The sequence below is a fragment of the Cydia splendana genome, chromosome 2 (genome assembly GCF_910591565.1).
Source record: "Cydia splendana chromosome 2, ilCydSple1.2, whole genome shotgun sequence".
Lineage (NCBI taxonomy): Eukaryota > Metazoa > Arthropoda > Insecta > Lepidoptera > Tortricidae > Cydia > Cydia splendana.
In genome coordinates, this window is record NC_085961.1 from 24,016,920 (window position 1) to 24,042,033 (window position 25,114).

General features: G+C 36.1%; 1 protein-coding gene and 1 long non-coding RNA gene across 2 annotated transcripts in view; one reads left to right on the forward strand and one right to left on the reverse strand.

The window, feature by feature from the left end:
* LOC134806023 (homeotic protein ultrabithorax) overlaps window positions 1-25,114 on the forward strand; it is a 210,180-nt gene that overhangs the window by 73,254 nt on the left and 111,812 nt on the right. The window lies entirely within an intron of this gene.
* LOC134799695 (uncharacterized) lies at window positions 21,621-23,047 on the reverse strand. Its single transcript, XR_010145441.1, has 3 exons — window positions 22,925-23,047; window positions 22,196-22,357; window positions 21,621-21,823 (listed from the first exon to the last, which is right to left on the reverse strand). It is a non-coding gene; the product is annotated as an uncharacterized LOC134799695 (long non-coding RNA).

Consider the following 25,114-nt stretch of genomic DNA (forward strand, 5'->3'; position numbering starts at 1 on the left):
GATGTCGCGGGTTGTCGCGCGTCGGGTTAAAAGCTCGATAACGGAGACGGCACAGCACACACCCACCCGAGCCTCGGCAACAATAACCCGACTTTATATTGTTTTATTTCTGCGTTCCGTGGCGCGGCCCGACCAGATATCCGCCAAGCATTTTATGCATAAAAATATCGATATATAATTGCTTCATTACGTCGCTGTGTTGGTGAGTAAAATATGTGGGAGTTGTATACAGGAGGCACCGTTTTGGAATTAATTTTGTGGCAGGATTATTTCATTATGCATTTCACGCAGTTTCTTACTGGATATAGGCTGATGTTTTTAAGTAAAATAATAATCATCCGATTATAATTAATCCGAAAAAAAAAATTGAAACTCGTTAAACTCAGTAGGTAAATGTACTTAACTAAATACATCCTTATAGGCGTCTAAGAGATTGTTAGATGAAATAGGTACTGAAAAGGTCTGAAAACTTTGCATAGTCTGTACAAATTGTTACTAATGTAGTATTGAAGACAAGCCTAACTGAACTTTTGTAGATATTTATGTCATTTATGTGAAACATTATTACCACATACAAGTTTAGATTTAGATTTAGATTTCATTTATTTGCAATAAACATGGTACAGTGGTTCTTATGCTATTGTTATTAGGTAACACATGATTAACTACAAAGTAGCATGCAAATTTACACCTTAAACTCTAGGACATACAATTCATTAAGCAAAATAGACAGGTATATACAAAACAATTCAAATGTCAATGTTAAAGCTAAGAAATTTAATTAATTAAAGGAACCGTCAATTTAAAATTTCATTAATATTATACAAGGTTTGTCCATGTAGCCATTTATAGAGCCTTGGTTTTAGTGCTTTGGCATTCAACTCTTTAAGGTGTTCAGGCAATTTGTTAAAAAGCTTAACACACATTTTGAGACAACTTTTACTGTAGAGTGCTAGTTTTGGAGTAACGTCTAATACGAGTCTGTTAGGGTCTCTACGAGGACGCTGGTTCAGGTCAGCTGCCTTTTTAAAAAGATGCTTATTTTTGCTGACAAACATACATATTTCGTACATATATAGTGCGGGTAGCGGTAGTAAGCCAAGATTATTAAACATAGGTTTACAACTTTCCCAAGGTGGGAGACCGCAAATTGCTCGAACACATTTTTTTTGGGCGATAAAAAGCCTATCCTTATCGGTGCTATTGCCCCAAGCTAGGACACCATATCGTAGCGTGGATTCTACGTATGCTCGGTATGTTGAAATTGCGGTAGCGACGGTTGTAACTTTCCGTACTTGTTTAAGTGCGTAAACAAACTTATTGATTTTGCTACATACGATTTGTACATGTGCCTTCCAGTTCAAGTTTTCATCTATTGTTACACCTAAAAATTTTGTTTGTGTTACTTTCTCTATTCGTGTAACATTCAGATGAGGTATATTTTTGTTGAACATGATATATTTTGATTTACTCAAATTGATGTCTAAGTTGTTAATATGGAGCCATTTAATAATTACTTCTATCGTTCTATTAATGTCAGATTCATGTTCTTCTATTGTATTACTATTAACTATACTATTTTCGGATGTCACAATTACAGATATGTCGTCAGCAAATAAGATAAATTGATGATGAGTTATTTCAGTTATGTCATTTACGTATAACAAGAAGAGTATAGGGCCCAATATACTCCCCTGTGGTACGCCGTACTTATTTAATTTGTATTCGGAGTTGTAGTTCCTTTTTTCATTATTTTCGTCAACTTTAGATATTTCAACACACTGCAATCTGTTACTCAGATATGAGGATATCCACTGGAGTGGCAGCCCTCTTATTCCATATTTTTCTAATTTATTTAAAAGCAGGTCATGAGAAACGAGATCGAAGGCTTTCGATAAATCAAAGAAAAGCCCTGTGGTTATTCTGTTATTATTTATACTATTTAATATCGACTTGATCAGGGAATAGATTGCCAGTGTTGTTGACTTATCTTTCTGAAAGCCAAATTGATGTTTATTAATGATTTGGAACTTTGTACAAAAGTCTAAAAGTCGTTTATACATACATTTTTCTAATATTTTAGACAGTATAGGTATTAGAGTGATAGGACGGTAGTTATTGTCACGTAAATATTCCTAGCCCGGCTGTGGGCTTTCCCTGAGGAAACTCACGGACAATTAAAGTTACTAAATTAAATAAAAACTAAATCTTACCAAAGCTCAAGCAGGTGCTAAACCTATTTCCATCAACTATTCAGGGCAATAAAGGACATGAATGAAAGTTAGTTTTTGTGACACATCATTTATTACTAATTCGAACACGGGCAGTTACTCTACATGTAAATCATTAAGCTAGCATAAGCACCTTATTTTAATAATGTCAGACGACAGAGCTGGGTCGTGCCAGAAATGGTTCTAAAATGATTTACAAGCAGACCTATCTAAATTTGTTAGTCCCTAAATTATCATTTGCCATCACATATGATTCTACTAAATTCTTTAACTTTAAATTTTGAAATGCTTCTAGGACGGAAGGAAAGCGTACACCAACCTCATAACAATGTTCCACCAGTTCAAGCCCGACGTGTGATCCTCCGCTGTGCCGGAGCTGATTTGCTGCAGCGGGAATCTGACCCGACACCGCAGAGCAACACCGAAGGACTAAGGTCTCAGTTTGAAGGTGACGTCACCTCCATCCAGCAGAAGAGCGAAATTCTTATGGCGAACTGCTCACCAGACACACTTGAAGTTTTAGGAATATGGACAGACTTCCATACTCTGATATGCGAACTGATTTCACATACGTAGTAACATAAAAACGAAAAAACCCCAGTCAGCTGAAAGAAACAATTCAAGATTAATAACTAGAAGCATGTGCTCTGCTAACCTAAGAGACATTATATGATCTAAGTTTCTCACCAGCTGGAAATTCCTAGAGTGGACTCATCTCACAGCTGTGATACTCCCTCCCCACCACATTGTTTTACCAGCAGACTGGAAACAAAGCGAAATGGTCAAACAAAGATTCAACAAGGAGTTGCACCTGAGGACATCTATATATTATCATATTCTACTTACTGTTTGTGGCAAAATAACAACAGCATGAGCTCCCTAGCTCATGGATGCAGCGGCTGCTGCATAACCAAGCCTCTGATCGATGCTACCAGAGCATGATGTACTTCGCTTCACAGTTCTATGTATAAAAGATGCCCATCCAGGGCGAAAACCAGCCAGGAAATGATCTCAAACCATTCTGTCCCTGGGATGACACAATCAAAATAACAGTAACTAATGAAATTCATGGAATAATTTTATATGCAAGTATAACCCAAAGAAATAAATCATATTCAATTATTTGAATATATTTCAACCTATTTTGTATTTATAAATTAAGTTTTTGATTTAAATATTTATTAATATTATTCCATAAATTTAGGATTTAATTTGAAGTAGCAACACCATCAGCTTCAATTTGTTTCCTATTGGCAGAGTGCCTGTCATGTATATTGTTGCTACATCAAAGACTTCCTTGCCATAGAACAAAACTACACTATATTCGAGACAATCCTAAAAACGTTAAACTGAGCTAACCATACAAAGTGCCGTGTCACAATACCCCTCTCCCCGCTGTTGCGTTTTACCAAGGGTAAAACGCTCGCTGTCCTCAGCGACTATCTAAATCTAAATCATGTGTCACAAGAAACGAAAAAAAAACCCACCAGAACAACCTCAACCATACTTAGTATGGGAGAACCCAAAACAAAACCACCACCGAAGTGATTTCCGCAGGATCGAGATTGCTATCCAACAGAAAAGCCAAAGTAAACCACACAACTCCACATACCAAAACCAATAAACCAATAAATTTTGAATTTTTTTTATCTCGAACCCACACAACCTAAATACAAAAAGAAATGTGGTATCCGCACAGCCGGAAAAATCCACATCGCAATATCCAACTATCCAGTAAACCATCCCTTGGTTCTACCAGCACAACTTTACCCAGTTGCGCTGGCAAAACCAAACCAACTGCCAGGACCGATGTTCAGCATACTCAAAATATTTCTCCGCTAGACCGGGCAAAATTAAAATCAAACAATTCCTACTACTAAGTTTACTAATATAAACTAGAGTAGCTAAATAACGAAATTTGCATTCCAAACTAAATTCAAAATATCCAAAATTACTAACCGCTAGTTAGCTAAATTATAATTATGTGTTATGTGCCTGAGAACGTGTGCTGAGAGAAAAAAATAAACGGACTACATAACCAAACCGAAAAACAACGTCCGCGGTATGCAGTGCGCGCCCTGCGATACCTCACAAAATAAAGCCTCTCCTTCTCACACCAAAAAAACAACGCCAATCCACACATGCACGGAATCCGCCACGTATTGGCTAAAACCATCAGCACCATAACACCCAAATTTCTGCGTGACCTCGCACGACAGCAAAAAATAATCCCACATTAAAGACAACGCTCTTGACGTTAATTGAGCTATGGTTGCGCCGCTCCATACATTCATCGCTTTCAGTTCGTAGCATCCTTCCACGTTCATACTGTGTGGTGAAACAGTTATACCTGTTCGCCACGTCTCTGACAATTGGTGATTAAATATGACTTTGCAATATTTAACACTGTTGCTAAACTACAACCATAAAAACCTGTATGAGCTCTATTGTTCAGTCAACGGTGGCGGCGCGGCGAGTAGTACCCTGTACGCGGGCCGCACGTCCACCGTTCACCCTGTTCAGTCAACGATGGTGGCGCGGCGAGCAGTACCCTGTACGCGAGCCGCACGTCCACCGTTCACCAAACCAGAAGCTGCTACCTTCCCTTTCAGGTCTTTAATGTGCCATGATCCTATACTATGACCATCTTCAGTTTCTAACTCGTAGACTAAAGGCGACAACACTGCCTTTACTCTACACTTAACATATTTCGGGGCGAGTTTCGCCATCCTAAAATTCTGTGCGTCACTCTGCACATAATTACGTTTCCATACTAAATCGCCTACTGCAAATTGTTCTGGACGTCTTCTCAAATTATAATTCCTAGCATTTGTTTCGTGTGCTCTCAATAAACGTAACCTAACCTGATGAAAAATATCCTTTAAAATCCCGAAATTACCCGCATATTCCTCCCTAGGTACACCCGGCTCGTAATCCCTATCTGTGTCCTTATAAAACGACCCATTTATAACTGGCTCTCTAGCATGAACTAAAAAGAAAGGAGACTCATTTGTGGTTTCATTCACTGCACTGTTTATTGCAAACTGAATTTGGTGCAATTTTTCGTCCCAAGTCCTATGGTTCTCCTTTACGTACGAAGCTACAGCTGTCATGACCGTTTTATTGTATCGCTCAACCAGGTTTACCTGTGGAGTATATCGAGGTCCGTAAAAAACTTTAGGTACGTTATAACGCTTCATCAACTGTCTAAATTCCGATCCCGTAAACTGAACTCCGTTATCAGTAATTACGGTTTCAGGTACACCGTGCTTCAAAATGACATGGTGCTCAAAAGTCTTCGCCACCAACGCGCTGGTTGCGCGGCGAAGCGGAAAAAGAAGCGTATACTTTGAAAAGCAACACGTAACCACAAACAAAAACGTAAATCCTGCACGAGAGCGCGGAAGGGGACCTACCAAATCAATACTTAACGCTAACATCGGTCGATCACATACTTTTGGCTGTCCCATTAGACCTGGAGTCGCTTTCTGTGAATGCTTATAGGCTGCACAGGTATCGCAAGCCTTCACGAAATCGACAACGTCCTTATACATCCCTGGCCAATAGTATGTCAACGACAACCGCCTATGAGTTTTAAATACTCCAAAATGTGCCGCGGTTGGTTCGCAATGATTCGCGTGTAAAACAGCGTTCCTATCACCCTTGCGCACTACCTCTTTCCAGTCAAACTCTCGCAAAAGATTATACTTGTTTTTACTCAACCGGTACAATTTCCCTCCCCTAATACTATAGTTTGGGAAATTGGCCGGCAAAGTTTCACAACCTTTAAACGTCCTGTCATACCATTCGTCAGTCACGTCGTTAGGATTCACTTGGTCCACGGCGTCAACCTTCATGAGCCTGGACAGCGCATCAGGTACGACATTGTCGGAGCCCTTCCTGTGCTCAATATCAAAATCAAATTGAGACAGTCTGCAACCCCAACGTGCCAACCTGCCCGATGGATTTTCCAGGTTCATGAACCACTTTAGTGACGCGTGATCCGTAATCACCTTAAACCGACGCGAGCCTAAATATGCTTGGAACTTCTCAACCGAAAACAAAACCGCAAGAGCCTCTCTTTCCGTCGCGCTGTAATTCCGTTCACACTTGTTCAGAGAACGACTAACGTACGCAATAGGATGCTCCTGGCCATCAATAGTCTGTGAGAGCATGCCACCTACGCCATATGAAGATGCATCAGCGTGTACCGAGAACACTTTGCTAAAGTCTGGAACCGCCAGAATCGGAGCTGTCACTAATGCATTCTTCAAGGTGTTGAAAGCGTTATCGGCCTCAACAGACCATTGAAAAGCCGGGGCGTTCTTCCCCTTTGAAGTTAATTTATTTAAAGGCGCTGCTATACTTGCGAAGTTCCTTATAAACCGACGGTGCCAAGAGCACATGCCCAAAAACGTCTTTACTTCACGAGAAGTCGTGGGTATGGGAAAGTTCAAAACGGCTGAAACCTTCTCTGGGTCAGTTCTTAAACCTAATTCATCAACGACATGACCCAAGTACTTAATGGACTGTCTAAAGAACTTTGACTTGCCGAAATTTATCGTTAAATTAGCCATTTTCAACTTTTCCAACACACGGTTCAAAAGAAGCAGATGTGTCTGAAAATCTGACGAACATATGACAATATCGTCCACGTAACAGAACACCATACCATTCTCTATGTCACTGGTTATGTTGTGGTCAATGAGTTTATCCATGAGCCGTTGTTGTCGCGCACTCGCGCCACACAACCCAAAAGGCATGACTTTAAATTTAAATAACCCACGACCAGGGACACAGAAACTAGTTTTCTCCTGCGAACTTTCATTTAGCGGTATTTGCCAAAACGACGAGCTCAAATCAATGGTCGACAGGTACCGTGCTTCCTTTAAGCTATCTAAAATTTGCGGAATGTATGGCATGGAATACGAGTCGCCCTTTGATACTGCATTTAGTTTCCTACAGTCTAAGCAAAACCGCCAGTCCCCATTTGGCTTCTTCACTAAAAGTGCCGGGTTGTTCCAGGGACTTTCGCACGGAGTAACAACATCTAACTTCAACATCCGGTCTAATTCGGAACTTAAAGCTGCACGCTTCTCAGGAGAGAGCGGATACTGTCGCGTTCTAATAGGCTGGGCATCGCCAGTGTCAATTACGTGTTCGACTAACGACGTCCTACCTAATCCTTTTTCCTCGAACGAGATATCCTTGAACTTCCCTACCACTGAGTCGGCTAGTTCTTGTTGTGCTGAAGTTAAATTGTCGTATGCCTGAATGGTATTCACCGGATTTACTGAAATACTGGACAAACTTAAATAATTGTTTGGTCTTTCTATGTAGTCGATGCTGTCAAATAATTCTGGCGCTAAATTAAATGCGCGCCAGAAATCCACGCCTAAAATAACGTCCGAGACAATACTGGGCACAACATAAAACTGAATAACCTTTGTAACATTTTTGAATGTTACCGGAACAAAAATGTACCCCAGTGACTGGACTACGACGCCATTTGCAACGCTACATGTATTAGACTCCATTCGTTGGAGCTCAAATCCAAACTTAATAAAATCTTTATAAGACTGCCGTCCCAAAATTGAAACGGCGGCTCCTGAGTCCGCCAAACCGTAAATGTCAAAATTACACACCTTAAGTTTCAAATATGGCCGAATGTCACCTTCCCTAGGTGCGAAGAGAATCGTAGCAATCGAATTATAACTTAAGAATTTTTTCATTGAAGCACTCAATTTATCCGGAAAAATATTGCTACAATTCGGCCCTATTCGTTTTTTGTCTGTGAAACGGAACGTATTTCCGCGCTTTGACTTTGACGTTTACGATCTGTCTGTGTTGTCTGTGACAGCCGGTTCGGACAATTCCTCGCTATATGATCTTTTGTACCACATGAATAACAAATAATCTCGCCTTTAGATGGTTTAGCCCTGCATCTCTTAAAATCATGCGCAGTGCCACCGCATTTATAACAAGTAGGAACCGTGGCAGAGTTCTGTGCATGTATGGATTGCGTGGACGAGCGTTGGACGTTCCTAACAGCGTTACTTTGTTGCCCACTCGATTTCGCTTGCGCTGGCGACCTACTAAATGTTTGTGAACGCTTGCTACTACTAACATCTACTGCGTTCACCTGCTTGGACTTGGCTTTATATGCGAAATCACTACTAAGTGTGTGAGCCGAACCAGACTTGTTGGGCTCAACAAAATACTGCGTACGCTGTGATGCCTGCTCTAATTTCCTACAACAATCCTTCAGCTCGGCTATAGAATCAACCTTTACTAATGCCAGTTGTTGTGAGAAGCTAGGCCTAATGTTATTCATCAAAATCTGCAACTTTTCCTCCTCCGGCAATGGATTCTTCAAGCGACCAAAAAGACAAGACATAATTGCAAAATAAATGTGCACTGGCTCTTCTAAACCCTGTGTTCTTGCAAGAATCTCACACCTTAGGCGAAAATCAAAGTTTGCAGGCTCAAACTCATCTAATAAAATGGTTTTTAAGTCATTCCAAGAAGAAACTTGTTCCTTTATACCTCTGTACCAAAGCAAACCCTGATCAACAAACAATTGAGCTGCCGAGTTAAACAAAACCACATCTGACACACCATAAGCCAACTTGAGTTCATCGACACGCTCTAGGAAAGACCTCGGATCTGTGTTACCATTAAACTTGACCCCCCATTTAGCCACATTTTTGTCTCCGGAGCAGTGAACTTGCAGCTCCCTAGTAGGGACTGCCTGTGAAACCTGAGTCACTGCTGCCACACTGTCGCTAGAGCTGCTGCCTGCCTGCCCTATACTGTCCAACTGTGCTAACAAAGCGTCAAGCCTATTTGTGAATTCAATCTTCTGAGCCAACTTCCCCGGATCTTCATCCACCTGAACCCGCAGAAGCCTGAAGTACAAATGACTACCCAGAGCCTTCGACCTGTTCCCGGAGTATCTATCCTTCGACTGAACAAACTTAGCTACTAAGGATGACAAATCATTTAATTTATCAGAAATAACTTTCAATTCTGACTCCGGGTTCAAATCTGTATCCAAAATCTCATCTGGCCGACACTCACCTACCAAATTCCTCAACTGTTTCCTAAGACCCTCAACTGTTGAGTGTGGTGTCTCTGACCTGATCTTTACTTCATAAATCAATTCATCGCGCAGCAAAGAGTGAAATTGCACAGAAGTGGCCATTGTATAATAAGTTTAACTCAAAAAATAAACAAATATGATGGCAAAAGATTTACAAATCCAACTCACACTATTGTAGTCTGACAATTATATTAAACAATGTTATATCAATGTGTTTTACTATGTTTTACCTTTTATCTGTGTATGTATATTTCCTTGTCTTTATTGAACTAAATTTTCTGACCCAAAATATAACAGTGAATGCAAAACCAAAATTGTTCACAATTTAAAAAAATCGTTCAAAAATCAAGTAAAAGTGTCTGTTCATAAATGTCAAAATTTCACAATTCGTTTTTTTTTTATACTTTCTAATAAAATATAACAATTTTTTTTGAATTAGTTTATTTGTGTGTAAAAATAACCTGTCCTATATATGTTTACTGTTATTAAAAAACTTTCGAGTCAAAATGTCTGAACTTATTTATACAAAGCTTCTCAATTTTTAAAGCAATTTCTGCACGAGCTTAAAAGCTTTCCGAACTTCGCCTTAACAAAGTGTGAACTCAATTCAATTGCAATACTCATAAAAGCTCAGCTACAATAAAATAGTGCATGAGTACTAAATTATGCACTAGAATTACACATTATTTTTTTTTAATACTCAGAAAATATGTAAAATAACTTAAGTTACAGCCTCTTAAGTCTAAATCTCATGCATTAAAAGTAGCCAAATGGTACTTAAAGTTTGACACTTTACTTCCTGACAAAACGTCAGCACAATGTAACTAACTGAAAATTCGAGCACTTACTTCTAAGTTTTTACAAAATATACTGAATATCGTGCAATAATTTAGGCAAAACTCAAAGTGAAACAGCTAAAGCCTATACTTAACGTTGTCAGAGCGTACACAAGCAAAGCACAAGCTCAAAATTTCACCTAAACGTAAGTACTACTAAAACTTTTTTTTATCTATATGTGATGGCAGTGATACAAACTGATTTATGATGCAAATAGGGCTTTAAGACGGAATCTGTGGGCGCCAAATTGTCACGTAAATATTCCTAGCCCGGCTGTGGGCTTTCCCTGAGGAAACTCACGGACAATTAAAGTTACTAAATTAAATAAAAACTAAATCTTACCAAAGCTCAAGCAGGTGCTAAACCTATTTCCATCAACTATTCAGGGCAATAAAGGACATGAATGAAAGTTAGTTTTTGTGACACATCATTTATTACTAATTCGAACACGGGCAGTTACTCTACATGTAAATCATTAAGCTAGCATAAGCACCTTATTTTAATAATGTCAGACGACAGAGCTGGGTCGTGCCAGAAATGGTTCTAAAATGATTTACAAGCAGACCTATCTAAATTTGTTAGTCCCTAAATTATCATTTGCCATCACATATGATTCTACTAAATTCTTTAACTTTAAATTTTGAAATGCTTCTAGGACGGAAGGAAAGCGTACACCAACCTCATAACAATGTTCCACCAGTTCAAGCCCGACGTGTGATCCTCCGCTGTGCCGGAGCTGATTTGCTGCAGCGGGAATCTGACCCGACACCGCAGAGCAACACCGAAGGACTAAGGTCTCAGTTTGAAGGTGACGTCACCTCCATCCAGCAGAAGAGCGAAATTCTTATGGCGAACTGCTCACCAGACACACTTGAAGTTTTAGGAATATGGACAGACTTCCATACTCTGATATGCGAACTGATTTCACATACGTAGTAACATAAAAACGAAAAAACCCCAGTCAGCTGAAAGAAACAATTCAAGATTAATAACTAGAAGCATGTGCTCTGCTAACCTAAGAGACATTATATGATCTAAGTTTCTCACCAGCTGGAAATTCCTAGAGTGGACTCATCTCACAGCTGTGATACTCCCTCCCCACCACATTGTTTTACCAGCAGACTGGAAACAAAGCGAAATGGTCAAACAAAGATTCAACAAGGAGTTGCACCTGAGGACATCTATATATTATCATATTCTACTTACTGTTTGTGGCAAAATAACAACAGCATGAGCTCCCTAGCTCATGGATGCAGCGGCTGCTGCATAACCAAGCCTCTGATCGATGCTACCAGAGCATGATGTACTTCGCTTCACAGTTCTATGTATAAAAGATGCCCATCCAGGGCGAAAACCAGCCAGGAAATGATCTCAAACCATTCTGTCCCTGGGATGACACAATCAAAATAACAGTAACTAATGAAATTCATGGAATAATTTTATATGCAAGTATAACCCAAAGAAATAAATCATATTCAATTATTTGAATATATTTCAACCTATTTTGTATTTATAAATTAAGTTTTTGATTTAAATATTTATTAATATTATTCCATAAATTTAGGATTTAATTTGAAGTAGCAACACCATCAGCTTCAATTTGTTTCCTATTGGCAGAGTGCCTGTCATGTATATTGTTGCTACATCAAAGACTTCCTTGCCATAGAACAAAACTACACTATATTCGAGACAATCCTAAAAACGTTAAACTGAGCTAACCATACAAAGTGCCGTGTCACATTATTTATACTATCTTTCTCATTCTTTTTAAACAATGGCTTTACAATTGATAATTTTAATACATCTGGAAAGGTTCCAGAGGCGAATGAAAAATTGATTAAATGGGTTAATATTGGAACTATTTCATTGATGCATGACTTTATAATTTTTGTGTTGATACCGTCGTATCCCTCGGAGTTAGTGTTATTTAGGGATATGATTTCCAATCTGACTTCATTTTCTGACATTGGTTTTAAGAACATAGAGTTGGCATTTGAATTATTTAAGGTACAAGTTGACGTAGTTGCGTGTGTTTTTACGGCCAAGTTAATATAATAATCATTAAATGCAGAAGCCATGGCCGTTGGATCTGTTATTATGTTGTTTGTTTATCCAAATGTGAAATGTAGTACTTATGTAAAGGACGGTTTCAGGACCAATGTATTTTTTTTGTTTGGTATCGCTTTAGCGAAAACAGGCATGCAACTACTGATATGGCGTCTAAAAGTTTCCGAAATTGCGAAATTTCCACATGGAAACATTTCGGAAACTTATTATTTTGTACAGGAATCGAAATTTTCCCTTTCCAAAATGAAAGTTTCTTCTGTTTCCTGTGATGTTTTCCTGAAAATTCCGAGAATTTTTGGATTTTTTCCGCAACTTGTCGATGTCGGTACGGATATAACTTTTGAGACGATATGTCTGATAATCCCAATCTGTTTCTGATGCGTCAGAAAATTATTCAAAAATCGATTTCAAGGTTTCGTTCAGGGATCATCCTGTATCGGGTGATCAAAGAGGCGAGTCTGTGGTGTCTGTCGGTCCTGTCGCTATCGTAGTATCGCCTCTGCCACACCGTTGCTTTATGGTGCCAGTGTCGGTGTAATATTTCACGGGCAACGCACGCCGTGATTCATTTCGAGACTTTTTCAACTTTATAAGCAAGGTGCTGGTGCATTTTGATGCGGGTTTTATTAATAATTAATTTTAGGATTCATTTGTGTTTTATTTTCTAGAAACGGGTTCCTTGATGGTGATAGATTTACTTATATGGTGCTTGTTAGAGTGAATAGAGTTTCTACTAGCGATCGTTAGTTTCTGAAAGTTAAATCAAAGGTAGATAATTAAAATTCATGTAATTCTTAAATGCTTCTAGCTTCGTTAGTGATGGTAATGACAAAAAAAACATGTCCCGTAGCCATGCTAAAGCTTGTTGCTCGAAGGCTTGAAATTGAGGCGGCCGCGCCTGCGCCGCTTGTCAATTATAATTGGCTGAACTTGTCGACCAACTCGTAGCGAACTTTTTTTTTCTCCCCGTCCACATTACTCTTCGTCTCCCGCGAGAGACGTAAATTGCGAGCACAGAGGCCGTGCAAACAAGCCCTGATGTGATGCATGAATACACGAACACGGTATTGTTTTATTAAAATTCAAATTTGGAATAGAATAACACCGGCAACATCGGGGGTTAAATTGGGTTCGAATTTGGAACGACGGCCAATTCGGATGTTACGTGACATGACGTTATTAGGTTATGTTCAGCTTCGCGTTGTTTTTTAGTGATTCGTATGGACATTTTGTTCATTGTCGGGCAACACCCGTGGCCGGCGAAGCCTTTACATAATTCATAGGAATCGTTTATGCATATCGACACAAGTGACATGTGTTGCATTTTGCATCGATTGTTGTGCTCAGCAAGATGGTATTACAAAGTTCGCGCACTTTATTTTTAATATCGTTTGGAGCCGATTGTTTCAAATTGTCAGTGGCGAATTTTATTTTTGTTTTAACTGGAATAGGCTTTTGGTTGGCGTCTGCAGCAAACCACTTGCGCGTTCTTTTAGCAGAACAACTTTTATTTAAGCCTTGTAAATATCCGCGCTAGTTTTTTCCCCGTCTGGGCTTAGTCGGGAAATCTCGAGTTAAGCCAAAAAACTGTTCGCTTTAAACTAAATTTAATATATTTACGTACATTAACTTTAGTAAGTTTTCGAATGTCTTAATATGAATTTCCTAGCATATACCTACCTGTTACAATGTTTAAATTTTTTTGTGAAATTACTTATTTCCTCTTCTACAAATAATTATGTCGAAAATCCTCGAATATTTGCTTTTGATGTTAATAATATTAAGATTAATATAAAACAGACAAACTTTAATAATCTGTAGATCAGAAGGTTAAAGGTTATAGGTACCTATATGTTTTTGCATTATTAATTCTAATTTCGAAGACTGTACTATACTTATAAGAATAAAATAATTGGTACTAATATTCTATTAAAATGACCTATAATTATCTTTTTGTATTGAACTATTTTATAATTAGCCGAGTAAGCTAGTTTGTAATTAGTTGTTGCCGCGGGTTTAATGAACATTTCCTTTGTCTTGGTAAATAATTGTTCCTCATTGTGTATTTGACTTTGGTTTTATTTCTTCATAGGCTTTCTATAGTTTCTATATACTCTGACTAACTAATTACATACTTGAACTTTGAATCATTCATTATTTCTAGGTATTACGAGTAAATGTTGCTTTATACGATTATTTTTACTATTTAACCAAAGTAGGTACCTAGGTATATTTATAACTCATTAGGTTAGTGCTTTAACTTTTTTTAGGTAGGCACCTATATAGAATATTTTTCTATACAACTACTAACGGATGTATTTTAATAAAAGTGTCTGTCTGTTGTCTGACTGCAAATGTTTATAGCTATTAACTCGCTGGTTACATACCTATAAAATTAAGTAACTTTACACATAGCGCTTAGTAACTAATGCTCCTTTGAGTTTTGAAATTAATACCTAATGATGAAATATAAGTTCAAAAACTTTGTTAAAACCTAAATATAATAGGTAGTAATTATTTTTTTACTTATCTTATTATATGTGATTAATGGACTTATGTAGTAGCATATTTAATACGATTATTTTTCTATCATGATTATCTAATAGATATTTATAAATTCAATGTTATTTGACTGCAGTATAGTTGCTAATGTTTGCTGTGTATTGTATTGTATAATTATTATTTAAGTGGAGTTATTTTTTTTGACATGTATTTTTATTGCTATTTAGTCTAGTTATTTTACTGTACATTAATGTTAATATTCGAACACAATCTTGTATTGTTATATGTGAATAAATAAATAATAATATGATAAGAATGAAATAAGTCCTTAATAAGCGGTGCTTGTTTTAAAGATACATTTTTGTACTTAAGTAAGTTAAAAGTTGACTAATTGAATAATGTTTACGGAACTTGCAATTTACCAGTAATGAATATAATCATCACAACTATTACAGTTGCCAACGCATCGCTTATCGAATTGACCCGTCTTCACCTTTGACAGATTCGCATGCCGATAAGGGTCCAGTTTCACTTGACCCCTCACTTGACTAGAATACAGACGAATTAACCAATATTTAGAGGATCACAGTACACTGGCCATCTCACTAAATATATAAAATAGGTAAATATGTGACAGATCGCTTGTATCATTAACTGTGAGTGATGAACGATCCAATGATAAGAGTTAATTGTTGTGACATAAGCCTTATCGGTCTCTAATGTTTATGGATGACTTTTAACCCTGAAATTTCTTTGTCATTGTTTGACGATGATAATGATGACTAAATTGCTAGATTTTATTTTGGTAACTATGTGTTCTAATCGTTATGGAAAAAAGGGAGGTCTTTTGCTCAGCGGTAGAATATTAATTAGGCTGTAGTAGGTAAGGTACATTATATTCTTCTACAGTCAGTATCAAAATTAACGGAAGAAACAACGCTCCAAAAGTACCTACCTATTATTCTGGAACTCTTTTCTAAATAGAGATGTTATATCTCTACAATTTGCGATCTAAAGTTACTGTCACAGCTTAATTGTTCTATATACACTACAGGGACTTATATATTTTTGTTATAAATGCTTTTAGAGAATGATCTACACTTTTGATGCGTATTCTAATTCGATTACACCATGTAGGTAATATACCTATTGCATTAATATAAGTTTTATTTCGTAGTAAGGTTTACTCGGCTAATTTCGAATGTCGAAAACTGTCGGATAATTCCGAAATTCAGATGAAAATCACCCTTAATTCCATCATAATAAAAGTCTCTTTTCGGAATTATCCGACAGTTTTCGACATTCGGAATTAGCCGAGTAAACCTTAAAGCATTACTAGCAATATAAATTATGTGTAAATCCAATGAGACTAGATTCTCATTCTGAAAGCTGATACTCGTATCTAAGATGCTCTCCGCTGATATCCAATAAAACAGCCAATTTAAATTCGGCCTAACCGTATTCTAAACCGAGTCCTCCGATCAGTCACGACTCCCGATAAATCTCCAGGATCCCCTAGCTGAGGCATAAATAACGCGGATCTTGTTAAAACTTGCGGTGGAAAAAACGCAGCATTTCCTCCCGTTTTTAAACGTCTGCTCCCCTTAAGGAGGCTTCCCTGCAACATAAATATGCAGATATGCGTTCACCTGGCTAAAGAGGCCAAATTTAGTGGGCCAATTTATCGCCAGAAATATTGTAAATTTGTAAATACGTTTAGGTACATTACGGGCGTACGTTAAGTAGATTTGTGTGTGCGTGCTTTCGCATAAGCAGGTTTAACGCTCGCTCATTTCCCGCTGTGTACGTAGGCCCTTAAACGATTTGTTATTATCTGATAATGAGACGGGCCTTAAATTGTATCGTGTTAATACGATCGGTCTGGAAGCGCTTCATTTCTCGTGTAACGTGTAGTTTTCTAGAGTGGAGCATCTGGTGGGCATGTACAGAGCAGTACCTGACTTTCCTTTTATTATTGCAACTAATTTCATCAATACCGTCAGTACTGAGAAATCATGCACTACATAATTATTATTCTTTTTCGCTCAAATAAGCTTTTTTAATAATTTGAGATTATATATAAATTGAGATTTAATATTTTTTGAAGGCACATAACATAATATAATAGGCTGGTATCATATCACATACTTACTTACTTACTTAAAAGATATGTTGGGTTGTGGTATAATATTTACCTACAGTACCTACTGTATACTTATAAAACATGTTTTGTCTCTGCGCCAATTATATCTCTGTTTGGCCCTATGGTTGACTGGTAGAGAATACCATTTGGCATTAAGTCCGCCATTTGTACATTGATGTATATATTTTGAGCAATAAAATTTAAATAAATAAATTATGCTATTTCTAAAATATATTTATATGTATGAAGCAGTCCTCAAAGCATTCTAAAGTTTTAGTAGTTATCTAATTTGCTGTGATAACTTGTGATTTATACGAGGCACATGACAGTTTGTTAAAATAAACAGTGATGCAATTATCATATTATTCATTAATTATTCACCGGGAGATAGCCATCTGTCAATCACACATGTTTTCAGAGTAATTAGTGAGTAACGCTTATTTATATACCAATTCACAATTGTAATGGGTTGTTGAAAGATATACCTACGTGTATGGTTTATTTTTATGATCGTACTTTATTTAGTAACCAAAATATCATTTTACACCTAATATTGAACCAGTTCTAAAGCAAACATTATTACATAAAAAAATCCAATAACATTATTTAAACACTTTATTACAAACTCTATGAAGCTCTTTCTACATTCGTTTCACAGTAACATAAGCACCTATTGATTTATGTATGACCTAAATTGAGAGCAACGGCTTTTTACCAACTAGTTATCTAATTCTTCTGTTACACATGTGTGTATTTCATCCGTAGTAGTATCTGACCATACTAAAGGCATTCAGAAACGAAAATTCAATGCTAATAGAAAAATCTAGGCATCAATTCAATATGAATCAGTATGTCGCGCTCGCACAAACGTACTGTGCTCTAGAGTAAGCTAAAGCAAAATCAAATCAATGTCAGTATGATTCAGATAGTTTAAATATGAATAAGGCCACAGGTTTAATCGGAAACACGTTGACGGTATAATCTTATTAACGCCCGGTTGTGAAAGCGGCGGGATTTGGAGTCGCATAAACAGTCGAGATTTGCCTGAATTATGACGGATTAAAGTAGCGCGGAAAGACTAATTGGGCTTTTTGACACTGTTTAGATAGCTAGCCTTGATATAAACCTCTATACCATGATATTATATGCGTTTAAATATTAGTAAGTATGTCGTTATATTCAGAGGCATTTACCTGCATATGAGTCGCTTAACTTTAAACTCGGGTAAATCCATCTGTCAGATTATGCGATTTTGGTGTTAAGAAAAGGTAATAGGTTAGATATTTGCTGAGAGGGTCGAATGGATTTACCAGAGTTTGAAGTTAAGCGACACATATGACATTTGTAGGTATAGGTACGTATCGATTACCTAAGCTTCTAATAATGTAATTTGCACGTTTAAAATATAGGGAATTTCTTTTCGAGTTATCAACGGCCGCCAACTTGTCAAGTAGGTATTTCTTGTGAACTCGCGATAACTTATTTAAATCTTTAATTAAATAAATAAAACACATGATACAACGCTGTAATCGGGCTTATTAATTTAAATTGACACATCATTTTAAATCAGGTTAAACGCTACTGGTTATCTATGAATTTTGTGGTGTGTAATAGAAGTCATATATATACATTTATAAATTAAATGTGAATACTTGTGAAAGGTTGGGGTGGTCACGTTTAAACTTTGAAGAACAAATAGCGCAATAGGGTAAATGCCATAGTACCGTGGCTCATACGTATGAGCATGTGCCCATATCACGTTCTTACCCACGAATGTGTAATAGTAACTGAGAGCAAATAGAAACATTTGTTGTGAGTTTATTGAACTTAATATATGTATATAATTTGAGAGTTGTTGATTTATCCTTATTCAATTATAAAATATGGCCGTTAAGATGACATGTGAAAGATTAAAAACTAGGAATAGGTAATTAGTTAATTTTTTGTTTAGCTACAACAAATAGGGTTATCCCTATGTTAGAAAAAATTTAAAAGCCCTTTAGGAACAATTATTATTGAATCTTAGACTTTGTTCTTTAAGTAACGTCCAGTAATGTTTGTTCTGTGCGCTGTTACAAATCATTAACTTACAGTTAACGTTACACAAGTTTGTTTAAAAAAATATTAAGTACTTAAGTCAAAATCCATGAAGTAAATATAAGCTAGAAAAAAAGGAGATCAGTACGGCTACCACCAGTTTTGACATTGACAGATTAACTCGCGTCTACGTAAATTACTTTCTATACATCTCGCTTGCACTAATATGCGAGTACGAGCGAGATGCATAGAAAGTAAGTTACTTAAACGTGAGTGGATATGTCAATGTTAAAACTGGTGGTAGTGCTTAAGGTCGGTTTAGCTCGCGTTTCGTTAAGTCTCATTGAGCAGGTCATAAATCTTAAGGTATCACATGACATCTAAGAAAAAGCTATAGAAATATTTCTCTAATGAGAAAAGCTGCGAGTTACACTTATATTATCAAATAATGACTCCAGGGCACGCTTAACACGTGTTGACGTATAGGCGTGCCAAGTTTTTCTCGGAACACAATCAATAATGTGAAGGGAGAATTGAAAATGCGCAAGTGCTAACAGCGTTTGCACACGCTACTTATTGTTCATTATTGGCGAATGCGAAAAATCAGTTGCTAGCTTTTTATTTTTGGCGTCGAGGGAAACGTATCGAGCATGCTGAGCGCCGGAGAATTTGTTTCGAACTAAAATACCTACTTAGTAGAAAATATAAAGTTGGAAAATTATAAAGAAATGGGTCCGGAGAATTTGTTCCGAACTAAAATACCTACTTAGTAGAAAATATAAAGTTGCAAAAATATAAAGAAATGGGTCCGGAGAATTTGTTTCGAACTAAAATACCTACTTAGTAGAAAATATAAAGTTGGAAAATTATAAAGAAATGGGTCCGGAGAATTTGTTTCGAACTAAAATACCTACTTAGTAGAAAATATAAGGTTGGAAAATTATAAAGAAATGGGTCCGGAGAATTTGTTTCGAACTAAAATACCTACTTAGTAGAAAATATAAAGTTGCATAAATAAATATAAAATATTTTTTTAATATGTTAAGAAACGTGGCTATGTTTATTTATTTATTCAAAATATACTTGGAATTTAGTTTTATTTGAAGTGTTTTTGAAAGTGACACCGCGTTAGGTTTATCTGCCGCCATAATGGTTAATAACTAATATGGTTACATCTAAACTAAAGTTGATTTGATAAATAACCCACGTAAGTACATACGTACCTAATCGTAAAAAATATATTTTTATTAGGTGCAAAATATAACTGACTCAGAAATAAAATAAACTCGTGATATTGTCATTTTGCAGAAGTGCAGAATCCTAGCGATTATAACTCAGCTTTGAATCATCATGAGAACGAGATATTTTTTCAATGTGTCTATACCGGGTGCATTACATTTGTTATAATTACTTTTCATATATTATAATTTGATATATCGTTATTTTGAATAACGTAATAAATGGCATACTACCGTAATACCTAATTAACAGTATACATAATGTTATTATTGGTATAATGGTCATAAGGTATATTTACACTTCGTCTAATATACATTGCTATAATTATTACATACTCTAAAGCATATTATTTGTTATAACAAGTTACATCACATAATTATTTATGTAGCATAATAGTTGCATGACATAAATGGGTTAGGTTAGGTTAGAACTTTGACCCTCCGTAGAATAAAATATTTTATCAAAAAAGTGGTTTAGGTTAGGTTTGAACTGCGGCCCCCGCAGAACGAAAACCGTGAAAAAATAGGTTAAGTTAGGTTAGAACTGCGACCTCCGAGAATAAAATAGCTAGCAAGAGCAGTAGGCCTGCGTCCTAGTTATAAAAAGTATGTTAAACTTTACGTTATCAGTAAATGAAATATGACAAAAAATATTATACGATAAATGTATTTATACTTGATAAAATTGTATGAAGTATTACGTTATACAAAAATATAATATAACAAATGTCATTTTAAAACATGTCTATATACTATTTGAAAATTATATTACATTATGCATTATATCAATGACAGTTTAGATGAAATCACTATATAATAAAGGAAACGTATAATAAAAATTACATTATAACATACAATAATATATCAAATGGCGTTATAACAAATGTATGATAGTTTTTTTATAATTATATTAAACATTACACACCCGTCTATACCTATACTTACTTAAATTAAATGCTAGGAATGTCATGATGAAAACCTAATTGTTTTTCTAATTTTTTGCTCTTAGTCTGTAGTCTCAGTTTTTCCTTTTATTGCTTTATCAAGTACATAAATAGATAATATTAAAAAACAGATACCTACCTATATAATACACTTCAGATAACTATAATTATCTACTTAATTTAAAATAGATCATAGTTATTTAATCTAATTAGCAATTAAATTTGATGCACTTTTAATACTTATTGCTGGCATAAGTAAAAAACAAAAAATTACCTACAGAAATAGAAATCCCTATTTTTATTAAATGTGACAGACCATTATCTGGCTCTTAAACCACTGGACAGATTTAGATGAAATTTTAGAGATAATTTGAGTCCCGTGGATGGACTTTGAAAATTACTTATCATTCTACACAGACGAAGTCGCGGGTACAAGATAATAAATTAATAAATACATATACATATGTATATATTTCTGTCCCTTATATGAAATATAATATATATTAATAACTATACTTACTCGTGTTAATTACGAATAGAGTAGGCCCACCTCTTGTGAAGTTTAGACCTGAGATTAACCTGTGTATCCCTCGATAGCGAACTTTGACAATATCCCTGACGTATCCCGGCCCGTAATGCTGCGTGCCGGCCGGGAAATTTGCATTTTGCAGCCGTGATAAGTGGTCGGATTACACGGGATTCCCGAACAGCCTCTGTTTGTTCTGAAATAAAGGGATGTTAAACTTTTTTCATGGTAATTTGGGTCACCTTCGCGAGGAACGATCGCTGTAAATTTGTTTAAGTAGGCTTAGGTCCGGCCCGTTTGTACAAATTAGAATGTTTAACATGTGCTTAGCTAATTTCTGGACGGATTTACAACTTTGTTTGTTTTTGGATTTCGTGTGCTTACGTTTCAAAATTGATGTATTTATACTAAATAAGCAAGTATTTTAATAAAAAAGGGCTGGATTTTATAACTTTTTTACATCTTCACATGGACCAGCAATTTTTTAAAACTTTAAAACGGGAAGTGAGAAGCATATTTTTCATTAAAACTAGCGGTTATTCAGCACATAAATATTATAAAAAAGTACCTAAATAAGGACGTCCAACGGAACTCCGTCGTAAGTCGCCGGGGGTATTTTTCCATCGCAAGCCACCACAAACGCAGTCCCGGCTTACTTCCAAAATTTCCACACTAAATCTCGCCTTTCGTTTCGCTTCTTTTGCCCCAAGAACTTGGCAGCGTATTTTATCTGTGTAATGCAAGCGGTGCACTGTATAAATAGTTAGCATCTCCACTGTTCTAGCGCGGAAGCGCTTAACGAATGCCTTTCAGCGGGTTTATTTAAATGTTTATTGTTATTTAAATTACGTCAGGACCTACTGTTTTAAATGATAAATCTTAGTCAGTAATAATTAGAGTTAAATATTTATTTAAGACTAATTTTAGAATCTTTGCTTGCTCAGTGGTGCTTCTAGCTGCTAGAATCTAGCACATTAGTTGCGTAGAAGTGAGTAATTATGGTTCTCTTTTGTTTATAAGCACAACTTAATTGCATAGCCAACACGAAAAATGTTTATGATAATAAAAAGATATGTGTTCTACGCATAAAGTACGATATAAATAAATATGTGTGACCTTTCCTAACTACCTACACCTAATTTACGCCACTTAAAAGATGCACTAACATTTCTCAGTATAAAAATACAATAATATACGTCATTCTATTTAAGATTCCGAGCCCCAGTTCAGTTACGTTACGTCCAACAGTCTAAGTTCTACAATATCGCGTCGAGTGCACTCAAAGTTTTATCTCCACCTTTGATTTCAGCACGACGTCTTGAATAAAATGTGCACCTACTGGTAATAAAAACTTTTGAATGAAATGGTAGCTTGAATGTTTTCCTTTTAGCGGAGAAAACGGTTGCATTGCTGCAAGTGAATGCAGGTGTTTTAAATGTAGTCAAACATTTGTTTCTTTTCTTATGAATATTAGAAGTCAAAACATAAGTATTTAATCCCATGTTCCATATGATGGTTGTCAAAAATTTTCATCCTATTTTTATTTAGGTACCTAAAAAATCTAAGTGTCCTAATGTTAGAAAAAAAATCCCAATAACTTGTGCAGAATAACATGTTATTATTAATTTGCTTACTGTAAAAATTACTTATCGTGCTACATTAAAGGCATTTTTCAATTTAATAGGTAGCCTGTAAAATATGTGAAGAGGCGGATTTGATATCACGCATGCGCCGTCGGCCGTGCGAAATTGTGTGCATTCAAAGTCAGTTTCATATCTAAATAAAGGGTTTTAAAATGTCTAATTTCTAAAATTATTGCTTTAAATAAATTTTTTGTATTACAATCATTTTATTTGGCCACGTATTTGAGTAAAATAAGCTTTGGTTTTTAATAAATTCAAAACCAAACATGGCGGCTTACCTTATACCGAAATGATAGGAACTTTTTTCTTTTGAATACTTATTTGTGCCTAATTCAATACAACTATTTAATGATTTTTCTAAAAACTAAAAACGTAACATTTTACTTAATAAGGTAGGCAAAATACTTACTACTCAGTACCTAATCTTCTGATAAGAAGCCAAATAGACTAATAAATACCTAAGTAAGTAATGATAACCTAAATATCACACCACTACTATTTTAAGTTTTATAAGCTTTTTTCAATACTTTTAGTAGGTACCTACCTAATAAAAATCCAGACAACTTGTTATAAAAAATAACCTCAAAAGATGTTCAACAAAAAATTGAAACTACTTACAAAATATTTGAACCAAACAATAATCCAAATATTTTCTAATGCAACTTATTTTAAAAGTATGTTTTTAATAAAATATTCAGAAATATTGAATGTTTTCTGCAATAAAGAATCCCACGACCCGAACTTAGCTTGGGGCTTCTTCGAGCGGCGTCCTTTCAATAACATTACCGTTTCATCACCAATTTCGCGTAAAAACGCCAAAATTTTGATAACCATAACCAAAACACACACCTACGCACATATTTCACTCAATTAATATTCGGAAAACGTTTAAAAACTAGGAAAAATCACGCAAAACAATACCGAAAACATAGCGTCGCTACTTTCGCATTAGTTCGCCCAGGCGGCAGCTCTGTCGCTCTGCTCAATATGGCGATGGCTCGGCGCGCGCTGATTGGCTAGCGCTCGTCTGCCGTGAAGTTGCCTCGGAGGGCACGAGCGAGATAAATTTATGTGATGTTTTGGCGCCGATGAAAGACGGAAGATGTGTTGTTAGGAAATACATTCGTATGCCGTCGGCGTTCGGACCGGTTTCGTCAGAGGCGTTTACGAAGTGCGTATGTGTTTGTGAGTTCGTATATGCGGGGGCAGGTAGCGCTACCCATTTATACTGATGGATTGAAACTGTTCCTTTTGTAAATTTTATAATTTATGTTTTAATTTTTACTGAGTATTGTTTTGAATACTAATGATTGTTTTTGTTTTGTTTTAGGTAAGGGAGTATTTATAAGTAAAATTGGTAACTTATCCAGTACCTATATTGGTAAGTATTTACTAGCTAAAATATGAAAAAAAGGAATGGGGTTATTTTAAACTTGAATGCCTATTGTACTTAAATAAAAAAAATGGGTTTTAATTAGATATAGGGACGTACCTACATATATGATACATTACATTACAAGTACTTACTAAGTAATTTTTCAGAAATTAAATACATAGGTAGGTATAGTTAGTAAATGATTCAAATAAAATCCAGAAATGTATGTATTTACTCATGGTAAGTACCTTCAGTAATACTTGCAGTAGACACATTATGTTTGTTAACATTCTCATATTTCCGTAGATTGTCAACAAGCGTAGACGAAAACGCACATAAAACAAATAAAATGGATACTTCGGGATATTCTAAAGCTAGGGCCACACCCGCACATCGTGAAGCGGAGAGCGGAGGCAACAATATGTCTACAAGGAAACGGTCAAGCGTGAGAGCGGCTCACAAATAAACG